This window comes from Oncorhynchus keta, chromosome 4 (assembly GCF_023373465.1).
Source record: "Oncorhynchus keta strain PuntledgeMale-10-30-2019 chromosome 4, Oket_V2, whole genome shotgun sequence".
In the NCBI taxonomy this organism is placed as follows: domain Eukaryota; kingdom Metazoa; phylum Chordata; class Actinopteri; order Salmoniformes; family Salmonidae; genus Oncorhynchus; species Oncorhynchus keta.
The window spans coordinates 83,951,286-83,971,185 of NC_068424.1; the positions used below are offsets into that span (position 1 = coordinate 83,951,286).

The window sequence follows — 19,900 nt, forward strand, 5'->3', positions numbered from 1 at the left end:
ATGTTGTTTCTCTCCATTAGATGATGTTGTTTCCCTCCATTAGATGATGTTGTTTCCTCCATTAGATGATGTTGTTTCCTCCATTAGATGATGTTGTTTCCCATTAGATGATGTTGTTTCCTCCATTAGATGATGTTGTTTCTCTCCATTAGATGATGTTGTTTCCTCCATTAGATGATGTTGTTTCTCTCCATTAGATGATGTTGTTTCCTCCATTAGATGATGTTGTTTCCCTCCATTAGATGATGTTGTTTCTCTCCATTAGATGATGTTGTTTCCTCCATTAGATGATGTTGTTGTCTCCATTAGATGATGTTGTTTCTCTCCATTAGATGATGTTGTTTCCTCCATTAGATGATGTTGTTTCTCTCCATTAGATGATGTTGTTTCCTCCATTAGATGATGTTGTTTCCCTCCATTAGATGATGTTGTTTTCTCCATTAGATGATGTTGTTTCCCTCCATTAGATGATGTTGTTTCCCTCCATTAGATGATGTTGTTTCCTCCATTAGATGATGTTGTTTCCCTCCATTAGATGATGTTGTTTCTCTCCATTAGATGATGTTGTTTCTCTCCATTAGATGATGTTGTTTCCCTCCATTAGATGATGTTGTTTCTCTCCATTAGATGATGTTGTTTCCCTCCATTAGATGATGTTGTTTCTCTCCATTAGATGATGTTGTTTCCTCCATTAGATGATGTTGTTTCCCTCCATTAGATGATGTTGTTTCTCTCCATTAGATGATGTTGTTTCTCTCCATTAGATGATGTTGTTTCTCTCCATTAGATGATGTTGTTTTTCCCTCCATTAGATGATGTTGTTCCCTCCATTAGATGATGTTGTTTTCTCCATTAGATGATGTTGTTTCTCTCCATTAGATGATGTTGTTTCTCTCCATTAGATGATGTTGTTTCTCTCCATTAGATGATGTTGTTTCTCTCCATTAGATGATGTTGTTTCTCTCCATTAGATGATGTTGTTTTCCATTAGATGATGTTGTTTCTCTCCATTAGATGATGTTGTTTCCTCCATTAGATGATGTTGTTTTTCCATTAGATGATGTTGTTTCCTCCATTAGATGATGTTGTTTCTCTCCATTAGATGATGTTGTTTCTCTCCATTAGATGATGTTGTTTTCCATTAGATGATGTTGTTTCTCTCCATTAGATGATGTTGTTTAATGCCATTAGATGATGTTGTTTCTCTCCATTAGATGATGTTGTTTCCCTCCATTAGATGATGTTGTTTCCCTCCATTAGATGATGTTGTTTCCCTCCATTAGATGATGTTGTTTCTCTCCATTAGATGATGTTGTTTCTCTCCATTAGATGATGTTGTTTCCCTCCATTAGATGATGTTGTTTCTCTCCATTAGATGATGTTGTTTCTCTCCATTAGATGATGTTGTTTCCCTCCATTAGATGATGTTGTTTCCTCCATTAGATGATGTTGTTTCTCTCCATTAGATGATGTTGTTTCCCTCCATTAGATGATGTTGTTTCTCTCCATTAGATGATGTTGTTTCCATCCATTAGATGATGTTGTTTCCTCCATTAGATGATGTTGTTTCCTCCATTAGATGATGTTGTTTCCTCCATTAGATGATGTTGTTTCCTCCATTAGATGATGTTGTTTTCCATTAGATGATGTTGTTTTCCATTAGATGATGTTGTTTCCATCCATTAGATGATGTTGTTTCCTCCATTAGATGATGTTGTTTCTCTCCATTAGATGATGTTGTTTCCTCCATTAGATGATGTTGTTTCTCTCCATTAGATGATGTTGTTTCTCTCCATTAGATAGATGATGTTGTTTCTCCTCCATTAGATGATGTTGTTTCTCTCCATTAGATGATGTTGTTTCTCTCCATTAGATGATGTTGTTTCTCTCCATTAGATGATGTTGTTTCCATCCATTAGATGATGTTGTTTCCTCCATTAGATGATGTTGTTTAATCCATTAGATGATGTTGTTTCCTCTCCATTAGATGATGTTGTTTCCCTCCATTAGATGATGTTGTTTCTCTCCATTAGATGATGTTGTTTCCTCCATTAGATGATGTTGTTTCTCTCCATTAGATGATGTTGTTTCTCTCCATTAGATGATGTTGTTTCCTCCATTAGATGATGTTGTTTCCTCCATTAGATGATGTTGTTTCCTCCATTAGATGATCCATTAGATGATGTTGTTTAATGCCATTAGATGATGTTGTTTCTCATCCATTAGATGATGTTGTTTTCCATTAGATGATGTTGTTTCTCTCCATTAGATGATGTTGTTTCTCTCCATTAGATGATGTTGTTTCCATTAGATGATCTCCATTAGATGATGTTGTTTCTCTCCATTAGATGATGTTGTTTCCCTCCATTAGATGATGTTGTTTCCCTCCATTAGATGATGTTGTTTCCCTCCATTAGATGATGTTGTTTCTCTCCATTAGATGATGTTGTTTCTCTCCATTAGATGATGTTGTTTCTCTCCATTAGATGATGTTGTTTCCATCCATTAGATTATGTTGTTTCTCCTCAACGAGGATACCTGTCTATCTAAATAGAAATAGTCTCCTCTAACACAACCATGTCGTAAAGCAATTGATCCAAAAGCAGAGGTGAAACTTGTTCATATTTACAGCTAAATTTCATTGTCCTCTACAAGCTGGACAAAAGACACAGAAAGAAAGATCTTCAGCGTTTTACGTCTAAGATGAACAGGAAAAAAACTAACCTGAACGTTTTGAACTCAAACTTTCTTACTAAACTAAAGTCCTTTTAAAACGTTTCGATCTGATTCTAAATAATATATAATTGCTTGAAAATGCCAATCCACTTGAAAGGACCGAGCAGTGAGAGTAGTGTGGTGATTAAAGTATTTGTCACGTTCCCCCCCCCCCAGCGCTTGAGGACGCCAGGCTGCCATGCATCACGCACACCTGCCTTCCCTCATCATGCCCCTCAGCGATATTAGACTCACCTAGACTCACCTAGGCTCACCTAGACTCACCTAGACTCACCTAGACTCACCTAGGCTCACCTAGACTCACCTAGGCTCACCTAGACTCACCTAGATTCACCTAGACTCACCTAGACTCACCTAGACTCACCTAGGCTCACCTAGACTCACCGAGGCTCACCTAGACTCACCTAGACTCACCTAGACTCACCGAGGCTCACCTAGGCTCACCTAGACTCACCTAGACTCACCTAGACTCACCTAGACTAACCTAGACTCACCTAGGCTCACCTAGACTCACCTAGACTCACCTCGGCTCACCTAGACTCACCTAGACTCACCTAGACTCACCTAGGCTCACCTAGACTAACCTAGACTCACCTAGGCTCACCTAGACTCTCCGAGACTCACCTAGACTTACCTAGGCTCACCTGGACTCACCTAGACTCACCTAGGCTCACCTAGACTCACCTAGACTCACCTAGGCTCACCTAGACTCACCTAGACTCACTTAGACTCACCTAGACTCACCTAGACTCACCTAGGCTCACCTAGACTCACCTAGACTCACCTAGACTCACCTAGCTCACCTAGACTCACCTAGACTCACCTAGACTCACCTAGACTCACCTAGGCTCACCTAGACTCACCTAGACTCACCTAGACTCACCTAGACTCACCTAGACTCACCTAGACTCACCTAGACTCACCTAGACTCACCTAGACTCACCTAGGCTCACCTAGACTCACCTAGACTCACCTAGACTCACCTAGACTCACCTAGACTCACCTAGACTCACCTAGACTCACCTATCCTAGACTCACCTAGATTCACCTAGATCACCAACTCACCAGGCTCACCTAGCTCACCTAGTTCACCTAGCTGATGCATTGATTGTTTTTTGCTCTGTATTATCAGACTCACCTAGGCTCACCATCTAGACTCACCTAGATTTTGACTCACCTAGACTCACTTAGACTCACCAGCTCACCTAGACTCACAGAGGCTCACCTAGACTCACCTAGACTCACCGAGGCTCACCGAGGTCACCTAGACTCACCTAGCCACTCACCTAACTCAGGTGCCTAGACCAACCTAGACTCACCTAGGCTCACCTAGACTCTCCGAGACTCACCTAGACTCACCTCGGCTCACCTAGACTCACCTGACTCACCTAGACTCACCTAGTTTCCTTGTCCCGGTTGGCTCGAATGGTGCCCAACCCACTCACCTAGACTAACCTAGACTAACCTAGACTCACCTAGGCTCACCTAGACTCACCTAGACTCACCTAGACTCACCTAGACTCACCTAGGCTCACCTAGGCTCACCTAGACTCACCTCGGCTCACCTAGGTCACCTAGACTCACCTAGACTCACCTAGACTCACCTAGGCTCACCTAGACTAACCTAGACTCACCTAGACTCACGTGTAGACTCACCTAGGCTCACCTAGACTCACCTAGACTCACCTAGGCTCACCTAGACTCACCTAGACTCACCTAGACTCACTTAGACTCACCTAGGCTCACCTAGACTCACCTAGATTCACCTAGACTCACCTAGACTCACCTAGACTCCTCATCCGTTTATGTTTACCATATACAAGTCAGGTTCCCTGCTCTGTTTCCTGCTGATGCATTGATTGTTTTTTGTCTGTATTATCAGTTCGTCTGACGCTGTTCCTGTCTCGTTCCATCTCCGTTCTTCATTAAATGTTTGACTCCCCCGTACCTGCTTCGTCTCTCCAGCCTCAACTCATGTGACAGAATGCATCAGCCAATCACACGAAGCATCGGGGCGTACTGGCGTTCTGGTTGGTATGGTGACATCGGCTCTGGGTCGCCACCGATGTAACCTGAGGTGCCTAGCCATAACGGGTTATCCACGCCCTAGGGTACGAGACTTGTCCCGGTTGGCTCGAATGGTGCCCATATGTCGGGCCTCAGCCAGCTGTCGTTCTTCCACGCCCTAGCTGGATCAAGAGGTTACCTTGTCCCGGTTGCTCGAATGGTGCCTAGGTTACCCACGTCGGGCCTCAGCCAGCTCGTCGTTCTTCCACGCCCTAGCTGGATAAGAGGTTTCCTTGTACACCAGTACTGAGTAATGATGGCTCGAATGGTGCCCAACCCACGTCGGGCCTCAGCCAGCTCTAGGTCTTCCATAGCTGGATCGAGAGGTTCCAGTCCCGGTAATGATAATGGTGCCCATCCCACGTACCGGGCCTCAGGTTATATACAGATCAGTCTGGTTCTTTATTAAATGTTTGACTCCCCTGCTTGGTCTCTCCAGCCTCAACTCATGTGATAGTATTTTGGTCTCTTTGGCATAACAGGCAGTGTGATAACGTGTAGTTGATGGATGTGAAGTGTTTTGACAGTAGACTACAACACCATGCAATTTAACATCACGTTTTCACACTTGAAAGACATGACATCGTTCTTCTTCTGATTCTGATCAGACTGGAACTGACTATTGCAACGACTCTAACGTGTGAATTATCCCTAACAATGCCTAAGTGTGTGTTCCTGTGTGTGTGAGCCTCTGTGTCAAAACAGACCAAATCAAACGATAACTAGTCTATATACACAGGGTGCCAGTACTGAGTAATGATAACTAGGTTATATACACAGGGTACCAGTACTGACTAATTATAACAAGGTTATATACACAGGGTACCAGTACTGAGTAATGATAACTAGGCTATATACACAGGGTACCAGTACTGAGTAATGATAACTAGGTTATATACACAGACCAGTACTTAATATAGGTTATATACACAGGGTACCAGTACTGACTAATGATAACTAGGTTATATACACAGGGTACCAGTACTGAGTAATGATAACTAGGTTATATACACAGGGTACCAGTACTGAGTAATGATAACTAGGTTATATAAACAGGGTACCAGTACTGAGTAATGATAACTAGGTTATATACACAGGGTACCAGTACTGAGTAATGATAACTAGGTTATATACACAGTTGGTAGAGCACCTGAGTTGTAACGCCAGGGTAATGATAACGTAGAATGTATATACACATGACTGTAATTATAACTAGGTTATATAAAGGGTACCTACTAAATGGCATATATGATAATATATAGGTTATATACACAGGGTACCAGTACTGACTAATTATAACTAGGTTATATACACAGGGTACCAGTACTGAGTAATGATAACTAGGTTATATACACAGGTACCAGTACTGAGTAATGATAACTAGGTTATATACACAGGGTACCAGTACTGAGTAATGATAACTAGGTTATATACACAGGGTACCAGTACTGAGTAATGATAACTAGGTTATATACACAGGGTACCAGTACTGAGTAATGATAACTAGGTTATATACACAGAGTACCAGTACTGAGTAATGATAACTCGGTTATATACACAGGGTACCAGTACTGATAATGATAATAGGTTATATACAGGGTACCAGTACTGACTAATTATAACTAGGTTATATACACAGGGTACCAGTACTGACTAATTATAACTAGGTTATATACACAGGGTACCAGTACTGAGTAATGATAACTAGGTTATATACACAGGGTACCAGTACTGAGTAATGATAACTAGGTGATATACACAGGGCACCAATGTGCCGGGTATGAGATAATTGAGTTAGATATGTACATATTCTGTAGTTGGGAATAAAGTGATTGATAATAAAACTGTAACAGCGTTTGCGATGAGTCATATATATATATATATATATAGTCAAAAAACTGAGTGAAAAAATGGGTTAATGTGCAGATCGTCTGGGTAACTATTTAACTAACTATTCATCAGTCTTCGGACTTGGGTATGGAAGCAATCGAGGGTCCTGTTGGTGCATCGGTACCGCCAGCCGGCGTCTGTACCGCCAGCCGTGCTGAGAGAACAGTCTTACGACTTGCGTGGCTGGAATCTTTGACAAATCTTTCGGGCCTTCCTCTGACACCGCCTGGTATACAGGTCTTGGCTGGCAGGAAGCACAGCCCCAGTGATGTACTGGTCTTTAAGCATTACCCTCTGTAGCGTCTTCCCAAACAGTTTCTATACAAGGCGGTGACGCAGCAAGTCAAGATGCTCTCAATGGTGCAGCTGTAGACCTCTGAGGATCTGAGGGCCCCGTGCCAAAACTTTTCAGCTTCCCGAAGGAGGGAAGAGGCGTTGTCGTGCCCTCTTCACGACATGATCCAACCAACAGCCCCTGTCGATGTGAATGGGGGCGTGTTCACCCATCCGTTTCCTGTAGTCTACGATCAGCTCCTTTGTCTTGCTGACATTGAGGGAGAGGTTGTTGTCCTGTGACGACACTGTGTAAGTGCGTTTCGTGCCATGCTCCTGTGTGCGCTCCGTGGGAGTTCACCACTGGCACATAATGGGTATAATTGGATCATGGAAGATGATTGGATGGAATCAAGTCGTCTGAATTCTAATCAACTCTCTCTATATGTACTCTCCCTGGATCAACTTCCCAATGGCACCCTATTCCCTATATACTGTAGAGCACTATAAATTACACCCTATTCCCTATATACTGTAGTGCACTATAAATTACACCCTATTCCCTATATACTATAGTGCACTATAAGTGACACCCTATTCCCTATATACTGTAGTGCACTATAAATGACACCCTATTCCCTATATACTGTAGTGCACTATAAATTACACCCTATTCCCTATATACTGTAGTGCACTATAAATTACACCCTATTCCCTATATACTGTAGTGCACTATAAATTACACCCTATTCCCTATATACTATAGTGCACTATAACTGACACCCTATTGCCTATATACTGTAGTGCACTATAAATTACACCCTATTCCCTATATATTGTAGTGCACTATAAATTACACCCTATTCCCTATATACTGTAGTGCACTATAAATTACACCCTATTCCCTATATATTGTAGTGCACTATAAATTACACCCTATTCCCTATATACTGTAGTGCACTATAAATAGCACCCTATTCCCTATATATTGTAGTGCACTATAAATTACACCCTATTCCCTATATATTGTAGTGCACTATAAATTACACCCTATCCCTATATATTGTAGTGCACTATAAATTACACCCTATTCCCTATATACTATAGTGCACTATAAATAGCACCCTATTCCCTATATATTGTAGTGCACTATAAATTACACCCTATTCCCTATATATTGTAGTGCACTATAAATTAAACCCTATTCCCTTAATACTGTAGTGCACTATAAATTACACCCTATTCCCTATATACTGTAGTGCACTATAAATGACACCCTATTCCCTAGAATCCTGACTAGAACCAAAAAAATTGATCATATTACTCCAGTGCTAGCCTCTCTACACTGGCTTCCTGTCAAAGCAAGGGCTGATTTCAAGGTTTTACTGCTAACCTACAAAGCATTACATGGGCTTGCTCCTACCTATCTCTCTGATTTGGTCCTGCCGTACATACCTACACGTACGCTATGGTCACAAGACGCAGGCCTCCTAATTGTCCCTAGAATTTCTAAGCAAACAGCTGGAGGCAGGGCTTTCTCCTATAGAGCTCCATTTCTATGGAACGGTCTGCCTACCCATGTCAGAGACGCAAACTCGGTCTCAACCTTTAAGTCTTTACTGAAGACTCATCTCTTCAGTGGGTCATATGATTGAGTGTAGTCTGGCCCAGGAGTGGGAAGGTGAACGGAAAGGCTCTGGAGCAACGAACCGCCCTTGCTGTCTCTGCCTGGCCAGTTCCCCTCTTTCCACTGGGATTCTCTGCCTCTAACCCTATTACAGGGGCTGAGTCACTGGCTTACTGGGGCTCTCTCATGCCGTCCCTGCAGGGGGTGCGTCACCTGAGTGGGATGATTCACTGTTGTGGTCATCCTGTCTGGGTTGGCGCCGCCCCCCTCTTTGTGGGCTATACTCAGCCTTGTCTCAGGATGGTAAGTTGGTGGTTGAAGATATCCCTCTAGTGGTGTACGGGCTGTGCTTTGGCAAAGTGGGTGGGGTTATATCCTTCCTGTTTGGCCCTGTCCGGAGGTGTCCTCAAATGGGGCCACAGTGTCTCCTGAACCCTCCTGTCTCAGCCTCCAGTATTTATGCTGCAGTAGTTTGTGTCGGGGGGCTAGGGTCAGTTTGTTATATCTGGAGTACTTCTCCTGTCCTATTCGGTGTCCTGTGTGAATCTAAGTGTGCGTTCTCTAATTCTCTCCTTCTTTCTTTCTCTCTCCCGGAGGACCTGAGCCCTAGGACCATGCCCCAGGACTACCTGACATGATGACTCCTTGCTGTCCCCAGTCCACCTGGCCATGCTGCTGCTCCAGTTTCAACTGTTCTGCCTTACTATTATTTGACCATGCTGGTCATTTATGAACATTTTAACATCTTGGCCATGTTCTGTTATAATCTCCACCCGGCACAGCCAGAAGAGGACTGGCCACCCCACATATGCTCTCTCTAATTCTCTCTTTCTTTCTCTCTCTCTCTCTGAGGACCTGAGCCCAAGGACCGTGCCCCAGGACGACCTGACATGATGACTCCTTGCTGTCCCCAGTCCACCTGACTGTGCTGCTGCTCCAGTTTCAACTGTTCTGCCTTGTTATTATTCGACCATGCTGGTCATTTATGAACATTTGAACATCTTGGCCATGTTCTGTTATAATCTCCACCCGGCACAGCCAGAAGAGGACTGGCCACCCCACATAGCCTGGTTCCTCTCTAGGTTTCTTCCTAGGTTTTGGCCTTTCTAGGGAGTTTTTCCTAGCCACCGTGCTTCTACACCTGCATTGTTTGCTGTTTGGGGTTTTAGGCTGGGTTTCTGTACAGCACTTTGAGATATCAGCTGATGTACGAAGGGCTATATAAATAAAATTTGATTTGATTGATTGATTGTAGTGCACTATAAATTACACCCTATTCCCTATATACTATAGTGCACTATAAATTACACCCTATTCCCTATATATTGTAGTGCACTATAAATTACACCCTATTCCCTATACACTGTAGTGCACTATAAATTACACCCTATTCCCTATATACTATAGTGCACTATAAATTACACCCTATTCCCTATATATTGTAGTGCACTATAAATTACACCCTATTCCCTATACACTGTAGTGCACTATAAATTACACCCTATTCCCAATATACTATAGTGCACTATAAATTACACCCTATTCTCTATACACTGTAGTGCACTATAAATTACACCCTGCTCCCTATAACTGATTTGTTGACTTGGAAGCTTTTGGACCTGTACATATGGTCCCTCTAATTAAAACTCCATGACAGTAGGTCTGGTCCTTCTAACTACAACACCATGAAACCAGTAGGTCTGGTCCCTCTAATTACAACTCCATGAAAACAGTAGGTCTGGTCCCTCTAACTACAACACCATGAAACCAGTAGGTCTGGTCCCTCTAATTACAACACCGTGAAACCAGTAGGTCTGGTCCCTCTAATTACAACACCATGAAAACAGTAGGTCTGGTCCTTCTAACTACAACACCATGAAACCAGTAGGTCTGGTCCCTCTAACTACAACACCATGAAAACAGTAGGTCTGGTCCCTCTAATTACAACACCATGAAAACAGTAGGTCTGGTCCCTCTAATTACAACACCATGAAACCAGTAGGTCTGGTCCCTCTAATTACAACACCATGAAAACAGTAGGTCTGGTCCTTCTAACTACAACACCATGAAACCAGTAGGTCTGGTCCCTCTAACTACAACACCATGAAAACAGTAGGTCTGGTCCCTCTAATTACAACACCATGAAAACAGTAGGTCTGGTCCCTCTAATTACAACTCCATGACAGTAGGTCTGGTCCTTCTAACTACAACACCATGAAACCAGTAGGTCTGGTCCCTCTAACTACAACACCATGAAACCAGTAGGTCTGGTCCCTCTAACTACAACACCATGAAACCAGTAGGTCTGGTCCCTCTAACTACAACACCGTGAAACCAGTAGGTCTGGTCCCTCTAACTACAACACCGTGAAACCAGTAGGTCTGGTCTCTCTAACTACAACACCGTGAAACCAGTACATCTGGTCCCTCTAACTACAACACCATGAAACCAGTAGGTCTGGTCCCTCTAACTACAACACCATGAAACCAGTAGGTCCCTCTAACTACAACACCGTGAAACCAGTAGGTCTGGTCTCTCTAACTACAACACCGTGAAACCAGTAGGTCTGGTCCCTCTAACTACAACACCGTGAAACCAGTAGGTCTGGTCTCTCTAACTACAACACCGTGAAACCAGTACATCTGGTCCCTCTAACTACAACACCATGAAACCAGTAGGTATGGTCCTCTAACTACAACACCATGAAACCAGTAGGTCCCTAATTACAACTCCATGAAAACAGTAGGTCTGGTCCTCCTAACACAACACCATGAAACCAGTAGGTCTGGTCCCTCTAACTACAACACCATGAAACCAGTAGGTCCCTCTAATTACAACACCATGAAACCAGTAGGTCTGGGTCCCTCTAACTACAACACCGTGAAACCAGTAGGTCTGGTCTCTCTAACTACAACACCGTGAAACCAGTACATCTGGTCCCTCGAACTACAACACCGTGAAACCAGTAGGTCTGGTCCCTCTAACTACAACACAGTGAAACCAGTAGGTCTGGTCTCTCTAACTACAACACCGTGAAACCAGTACATCTGGTCCCTCTAACTACAACACCATGAAACCAGTAGGTATGGTCCCTCTAACTACAACACCATGAAACCAGTAGGTCCCTCTAATTACAACACCATGAAACCAGTAGGTCTGATCCCTCTAACTACAACACCGTGAAACCAGTAGGTCTGGTCCCTCTAACTACAACACCGTGAAACCAGTAGGTCTGGTCTCTCTAACCACAACACCGTGAAACCAGTACATCTGGTCCTCTAACTACAACACCGTGAAACCAGTAGGTCTGGTCCTTCTAATTACAACACCATGAAACCACTAACTACAACACCATGGAAACAGTAGGTCTGGTCCTTCTAACTACAACACCATGAAACCAGTAGGTATGGTCCTCTAACTACAACACCATGAAACCAGTAGGTCCCTCTAATTACAACACCATGAAACCAGTAGGTCTGGTCCCTCTAACTACAACACCATGAAACCAGTAGGTCCCTCTAACTACAACACTGTGAAACCAGTAGGTCTGGTCCCTCTAACTACAACACCATGAAACCAGTAGGTCTGGTCCCTCTAATTACAACACCATGAAACCAGTAGGTCTGGTCCCTCTAACTACAACACCATGAAACCAGTAGGTCCCTCTAATTACAACACCATGAAACCAGTAGGTCTGGTCCCTCTAACTACAACACCATGAAACCAGTAGGTCTGGTCCCTCTAACTACAACACCATGAAACCAGTAGGTCTGGTCCCTCTAATTACAACACCATGAAACCAGTAGGTCTGGTCCCTCTAACTACAACACCGTGAAACCAGTAGGTCTGGTCCCTCTAACTACAACACCGTGAAACCAGTAGGTCTGGTCTCTCTAACTACAACACCGTGAAACCAGTACATCTGGTCCCTCTAACTACAACACCATGAAACCAGTAGGTATGGTCCCTCTAACTACAACACCATGAAACCAGTAGGTCCCTCTAATTACAACTCCATGAAAACAGTAGGTCTGGTCCTCCTAACTACAACACCATGAAACCAGTAGGTCTGGTCCTCTAACTACAACACCATGAAACCAGTAGGTCCCTCTAATTACAACACCATGAAACCAGTAGGTCTGGTCCCTCTAACTACAACACCGTGAAACCAGTAGGTCTGGTCCCTCTGAAACCGTGAAACCAGTAGGTCTGGTCTCTCTAACTACAACACCGTGAAACCAGTACATCTGGTCCCTCGAACTACAACACCGTGAAACCAGTAGGTCTGGTCCCTCTAACTACAACACAGTGAAACCAGTAGGTCTGGTCTCTCTAACTACAACACCGTGAAACCAGTACATCTGGTCCCTCTAACTACAACACCATGAAACCAGTAGGTATGGTCCCTCTAACTACAACACCATGAAACCAGTAGGTCCCTCTAATTACAACACCATGAAACCAGTAGGTCTGATCCCTCTAACTACAACACCGTGAAACCAGTAGGTCTGGTCCCTCTAACTACAACACCGTGAAACCAGTAGGTCTGGTCTCTCTAACCACAACACCGTGAAACCAGTACATCTGGTCCCTCTAACTACAACACCGTGAAACCAGTAGGTCTGGTCCTTCTAATTACAACACCATGAAACCAGTAGGTCCCTCTAACTACAACACCATGGAAACAGTAGGTCTGGTCCTTCTAACTACAACACCATGAAACCAGTAGGTATGGTCCCTCTAACTACAACACCATGAAACCAGTAGGTCCCTCTAATTACAACACCATGAAACCAGTAGGTCTGGTCCCTCTAACTACAACACCATGAAACCAGTAGGTCCCTCTAACTACAACACTGTGAAACCAGTAGGTCTGGTCCTTCTAACTACAACACCATGAAACCAGTAGGTCTGGTCCCTCTAATTACAACTCCATGAAAACAGTAGGTCTGGTCCCTCTAACTACAACACCATGAAACCAGTAGGTCCCTCTAATTACAACACCATGAAACCAGTAGGTCTGGTCCCTCTAACTACAACACCGTGAAACCAGTAGGTCTGGTCCCTCTAACTACAACACCATGAAACCAGTAGGTCCCTCTAATTACAACACCATGAAACCAGTAGGTCTGGTCCCTCTAACTACAACACCGTGAAACCAGTAGGTCTGGTCCCTCTAACTACAACACCGTGAAACCAGTAGGTCTGGTCTCTCTAACTACAACACCGTGAAACCAGTACATCTGGTCCCTCTAACTACAACACCATGAAACCAGTAGGTCCCTCTAACTACAACACCATGAAACCAGTAGGTCCCTCTAACTACAACACCGTGAAACCAGTAGGTCTTGTCCCTCGAACTACAATGCCGTGAAACCAGTAGGTCTGGTCTCTCTAACTACAACACCGTGAAACCAGTACATCTGGTCCCTCTAACTACAACACCATGAAACCAGTAGGTCCCTCTAACTACAACACCATGAAACCAGTAGGTCCCTCTAACTACAACACCGTGAAACCAGTAGGTCTTGTCCCTCGAACTACAATGCCGTGAAACCAGTAGGTCTGGTCTCTCTAACTACAACACAGTGAAACCAGTAGGTCTGGTCCCTCTAACTACAACACCATGAAACCAGTAGGTCCCTCTAACTACAACACCGTGAAACCAGTAGGTCTGGTCCCTCTAACTACAACACCGTGAAACCAGTAGGTCTGGTCCCTCTAATTACAACACCATGAAACCAGTAGGTCTGGTCCCTCGCACTACAACACCATGAAACCAGTAGGTCCCTCTAACTACAACACCGTGAAACCAGTAGGTCCCTCTAACTACAACACCATGAAACCAGTAGGTCCCTCTAACTACAACACCATGAAACCAGTAGGTCCCTCTAACTACAACACCGTGAAACCAGCAGGTCTGGTCCCTCTAACTACATAGCCTACTTCCACCATCATTTCCCTCTAAATTGGCCTGCCTCTCTCTCTCTCTCTCTCTCTCTCTCTCTCTCTCTCTCTCTCTCTCTCTCTCTCTCTCTCTCTCTCTCTCTCTCTCTCTCTCTCTCTCTCTCTCTCTCTCTCTCTCTCTCCTGGGCCTCCGTGGCTGAATCATTTCCTTGCCCTCTCTCTGTGAATGATTGCCCACCATGGTAAGGTAAAAACACTTTGCCCCTGATTACCTCTGAGCACAGAGTGGCTCCATCGCAGCAGACTGCCTGCCCCCTCATTACCATGTATCCAACCCGGCTCCCCTTCTACCCTCCGTCCGTACCACCATCCCTCCCTCCTTCCCTACTCCCCATCACCCCACCAATGCAAATACATAGGCTGCCTGCCAAATGGAACCCTATTCCATATTCTGTAAAGTAGTGCACTATATAGGGCATAGGGTGCCGTTTGGGAGGATACCAGACTATTATGACTCACTATACCTAGAGTTCAGTCTGAGCCCTGGCCTCTGAGAAGTCCAGGTAAGTAAAATGGACATATTTTAATGTGAAGTCGTTCAGATTACATTAGGGGTCGTGGTAATGACAGTGATTAACGGGACAATCGAAGAACATTTGTGGCCCTTTTTCACAAGCCTAGTATGGTTTGAGGAAAATCAAATTGCATATATACGAGCGACCTGCAATTTATGTTCAATTTCTCTGGTGTCTCGGGGCCTGAGTGCGTTTCTCTGGTGTCTCGGGGCCTGAGTGCGAGGCTTCATTGATTGACGTTATAAAAAGCAAAGAATAGGCAGCAAATGGCTCTTTTTTCAATTGAATTCTTATATTAGGAAAATCAGGTAAATAAGGTAAATCCACAGGCCTTTCAATCATCTCTCAACAAAATAACTCATCAAGAATAATTTTAGGGGTAATTGTTTTTTTTCTCCCTTTTCTCCTTCTCTTTTTCAAACGCTGGAAGCTGAGAGGAAAACAATGGAATTGAATTACTGACACAACGTGGTCAGAATTAAACTCCTTACAAACCATCCACAGTTGGAATTAAACTAGGCTCATTTTAAACTATTTATTGTCGGAATTAAACTAGGCTCATTTTAAACTATTACGTTTCTGAATTAAACTAAGAACATTTTAAATGATTAATTTTCTGAAATTAGCTTAATTTTAAACTATTCAAAAATAAAATAGATTTTCAAATCCATCCTGGCGTTGGGAAACACTTTGTTTTTTTGTCCAAAATAGCACACTATTCCCTTTATAGTACACTAAGGTGTCACGTTCGTTGAATGGAGGTAGAACAAGCGTGAGATGATTACATCTTATTTTAATGACGACGAAGAAACACTTAAACAAATTTACAAAATAAACAATAAACGAACGTGAAGCTATATATGATAAGTGTGCAGACACAGGCAACTAACACACAGACAATAACCCACACATTTCCCAAGGAATATGGCTGCCTAAATATGGTTCCCAATCAGAGACAACGATAAACAGCTGCCTCCGATTGGGAACCTATCTAGGCAACCATAGACATACAAAACACCTAGACTAGTAAACAACCCCATAAATATACAACACCCTTAGACAGTACCGAAACACATACATCACCCACGTCACACCCTGACCTAACCAAAATAATAAAGAAAACAAAGAATACTAAGGTCAGGGCTTGACATGAGGACGAGGGTCCATAGAACTCTGGTCCAAATAGTGCACTAAGGACTAGGGTCCACAGAACTCTGGTCCAAATAGTGCACTAAGGACTAGGGTCCATAGAACTCTGGTCCAAATAGTGCACTAAGGACTATGGTCCACAGAACTCTGGTCCAAATAGTGCACTAAGGACTAGGGCCCATAGAACTCTGGTCCAAATAGTGCACTAAGGACTAGGGCCCATAGAACTCTGGTCCCAAATAGTGCACTAAGGACTAGGGCCCACAGAACTCTGGTCCAAATAGTGCACTAAGGACTAGGGCCCATAGAACTCTGGTCCAAATAGTGCACTAAGGACTAGGGCCCATAGAACTCTGGTCCCAAATAGTGCACTAAGGACTAGGGCCCATAGAACTCTGGTCCCAAATAGTGCACTAAGGACTAGGGCCCACAGAACTCTGGTCCAAATAGTGCACTAAGGACTAGGGCCCATAGAACTCTGGTCCAAATAGTGCACTAAGGACTAGGGCCCATAGAACTCTGGTCCCAAATAGTGCACTAAGGACTAGGGCCCATAGAACTCTGGTCCAAATAGTGCACTAAATAGGGAATAGGGTGCCATTTGTACTGGGTTTTCTGTCTCCCAGACTAGCTCAGTGTAAACACACTAGATACTGCAACATCTCCCCTCACGGCTCCTACACACACACAGTTACCACTTTAATGACTCACTCTCAGGCGAATGAGCCACTACGTTGGCTCTGCTGTTAGCCTGTAGAGCAGCATTGGGTTGAGGCTACACCATGAGCTGTAATGGATGCCAGGTCAGTGTTAGTACCGGCTGTACCGTGGGAGCCCACGGCGGTGTGTGTGAGGAGGGAATGTGCTGTGTGTTGGAATGTTAAACAAAGGTCAACACCAAGTCATTATTAACACTTTGCTGTTAATTCAAAATCACTTCAACATCTCTGCCTCCTGGGAAAACACATGGGAGTAGAAAGGTTGGGATAGATACCGGATGATACCGGGTGGTTTCTGTTACAGTATCAGCAGTATAGACTAGTTGTTACTATATCAGCTGTCTGTATAGACTAGTTGTTACTATATCAGCTGTCTGTATAGACTAGTTGTTACTATATCAGCTGTCTGTGTAGACTAGTTGTTACTATATCAGCTGTCTGTGTCTGTGTAGACTAGTTGTTACTATATCAGCTGTCTGTATAGACTAGTTGTTACTATATCAGCTGTCTGTATAGACTAGTTGTTACTATATCAGCTGTCTGTGTAGACTAGTTGTTACTATATCAGCTGTTTGTATAGACTAGTTGTTACTATATCAGCTGTCTGTATAGACTAGTTGTTACTATATCAGCTGTCTGTGTCTGTGTAGACTAGTTGTTACTATATCAGCTGTCTGTGTAGACTAGATGTTACTATATCAGCTGTCTGTATAGACTAGTTGTTACTATATCAGCTGTCTGTGTAGACTAGTTGTTACTATATCAGCTGTCTGTGTAGACTAGTTGTTATTATATCAGCTGTCTGTATAGACTAGTTGTTACTATATCAGCTGTCTGTGTCTGTATAGACTAGTTGTTACTATATCAGCTGTCTGTGTCTGTATAGACTAGTTGTTACTATATCAGCTGTCTGTGTCTGTATAGACTAGTTGTTACTATATCAGCTGTCTGTGTCTGTATAGACTAGTTGTTACTATATCAGCTGTCTGTATAGACTAGTTGTTACTATATCAGCTGTCTGTATAGACTAGTCGTTACTATATCAGCTGTCTGTATAGACTAGTTGTTACTATATCAGCTGTCTGTATAGACTAGTTGTTACTATATCAGCTGTCTGTGTCTGTATAGACTAGTTGTTACTATATCAGCTGTCTGTGTCTGTATAGACTAGTTGTTATTATATCAGCTGTCTGTGTCTGTATAGACTAGTTGTTACTATATCAGCTGTCTGTATAGACTAGTTGTTACTATATCAGCTGTCTGTATAGACTAGTTGTTACTATATCAGCTGTCTGTATAGACTAGTTGTTACTTTATCAGCTGTCTGTATAGACTAGTTGTTACTATATCAGCTGTCTGTATAGACTAGTTGTTATTATATCAGCTGTCTGTATAGACTAGTTGTTACTATATCAGCTGTCTGTGTCTGTATAGACTAGTTGTTACTATATCAGCTGTCTGTGTCTCTATAGACTAGTTGTTACTATATCAGCTGTCTGTGTCTGTGTAGACTAGTTGTTACTATATCAGCTGTCTGTGTAGACTAGTTGTTACTATATCAGCTGTCTGTATAGACTAGTTGTTACTATATCAGCTGTCTGTGTAGACTAGTTGTTACTATATCAGCTGTCTGTGTCTGTATAGACTAGTTGTTACTATATCAGCTGTCTGTGTAGACTAGTTGTTATTATATCAGCTGTCTGTGTAGACTAGTTGTTATTATATCAGCTGTCTGTGTAGACTAGTTGTTACTATATCAGCTGTCTGTGTAGACTAGTTGTTATTATATCAGCTGTCTGTGTAGACTAGTTGTTACTATATCAGCTGTCTGTGTCTGTATAGACTAGTTGTTACTATATCAGCTGTCTGTGTCTGTATAGACTAGTTGTTACTATATCAGCTGTCTGTGTAGACTAGTTGTTATTATATCAGCTGTCTGTGTAGACTAGTTGTTACTATATCAGCTGTCTGTGTCTGTATAGACTAGTTGTTACTATATTAGCTGTCTGTGTCTGTATAGACTAGTTGTTACTATATCAGCTGTCTGTGTCTGTATAGACTAGTTGTTACTATATCAGCTGTCTGTGTCTGTATAGACTAGTTGTTACTATATCAGCTGTCTGTGTCTGTGTCTGTGTAGACTAGTTGTTACTATATCAGCTGTCGGTATAGACTAGTTGTTACTATATCAGCTGTCTGTATAGACTAGTTGTTACTATATCAGCTGTCGGTATAGACTAGTTGTTACTATATCAGCTGTCTGTCTAGACTAGTTGTTACTATATCAGCTGTCTGTGTCTGTGTAGACTAGTTGTTACTATATCCGCTGTCTGTGTAGACTAGTTGTTACTATATCAGCTGTCTGTATAGACTAGTTGTTACTATATCAGCTGTCTGTGTAGACTAGTTGTTACTATATCAGCTGGCTGTATAGACTAGTTGTGACTATATCAGCTGTCTGTGTAGACTAGTTGTTACTAGATCAGCTGTCTGTGTAGACTAGTTGTTACTAGATCAGCTGTCTGTGTCTGTATAGACTAGTTGTTACTATATCAGCTGTCTGTATAGACTAGTTGTTACTATATCAGCTGTCTGTGTCTGTGTGGACTAGTTGTTACTATATCAGCTGTCTGTATAGACCAGTTGTTACTATGTCAGCTGTCTGTAAAGACTAGTTGTTACTATATCAGCTGTCTGTGTCTGTATAGACTAGTTGTTACTATATCAGATGTCTGTGTCTGTATAGACTAGTTGTTACTATATCAGCTGTCTGTATAGACTAGTTGTTACTATATCAGCTGTCTGTATAGACTAGTTGTTACTATATCAGCTGTCTGTGTAGACTAGTTGTTACTATATCAGCTGTCTGTATAGACTAGTCGTTACTATATCAGCTGTCTGTGTAGACTAGTTGTTACTATATCAGCTGTCTGTGTCTGTATAGACTAGTTGTTACT

The 19,900-nt window shown here is 42.8% G+C and overlaps 1 protein-coding gene across 1 annotated transcript in view; it reads right to left on the reverse strand.

The window, feature by feature from the left end:
* Positions 1-19,900, reverse strand: part of unc5a (unc-5 netrin receptor A) — a 641,788-nt gene that overhangs the window by 162,608 nt on the left and 459,280 nt on the right.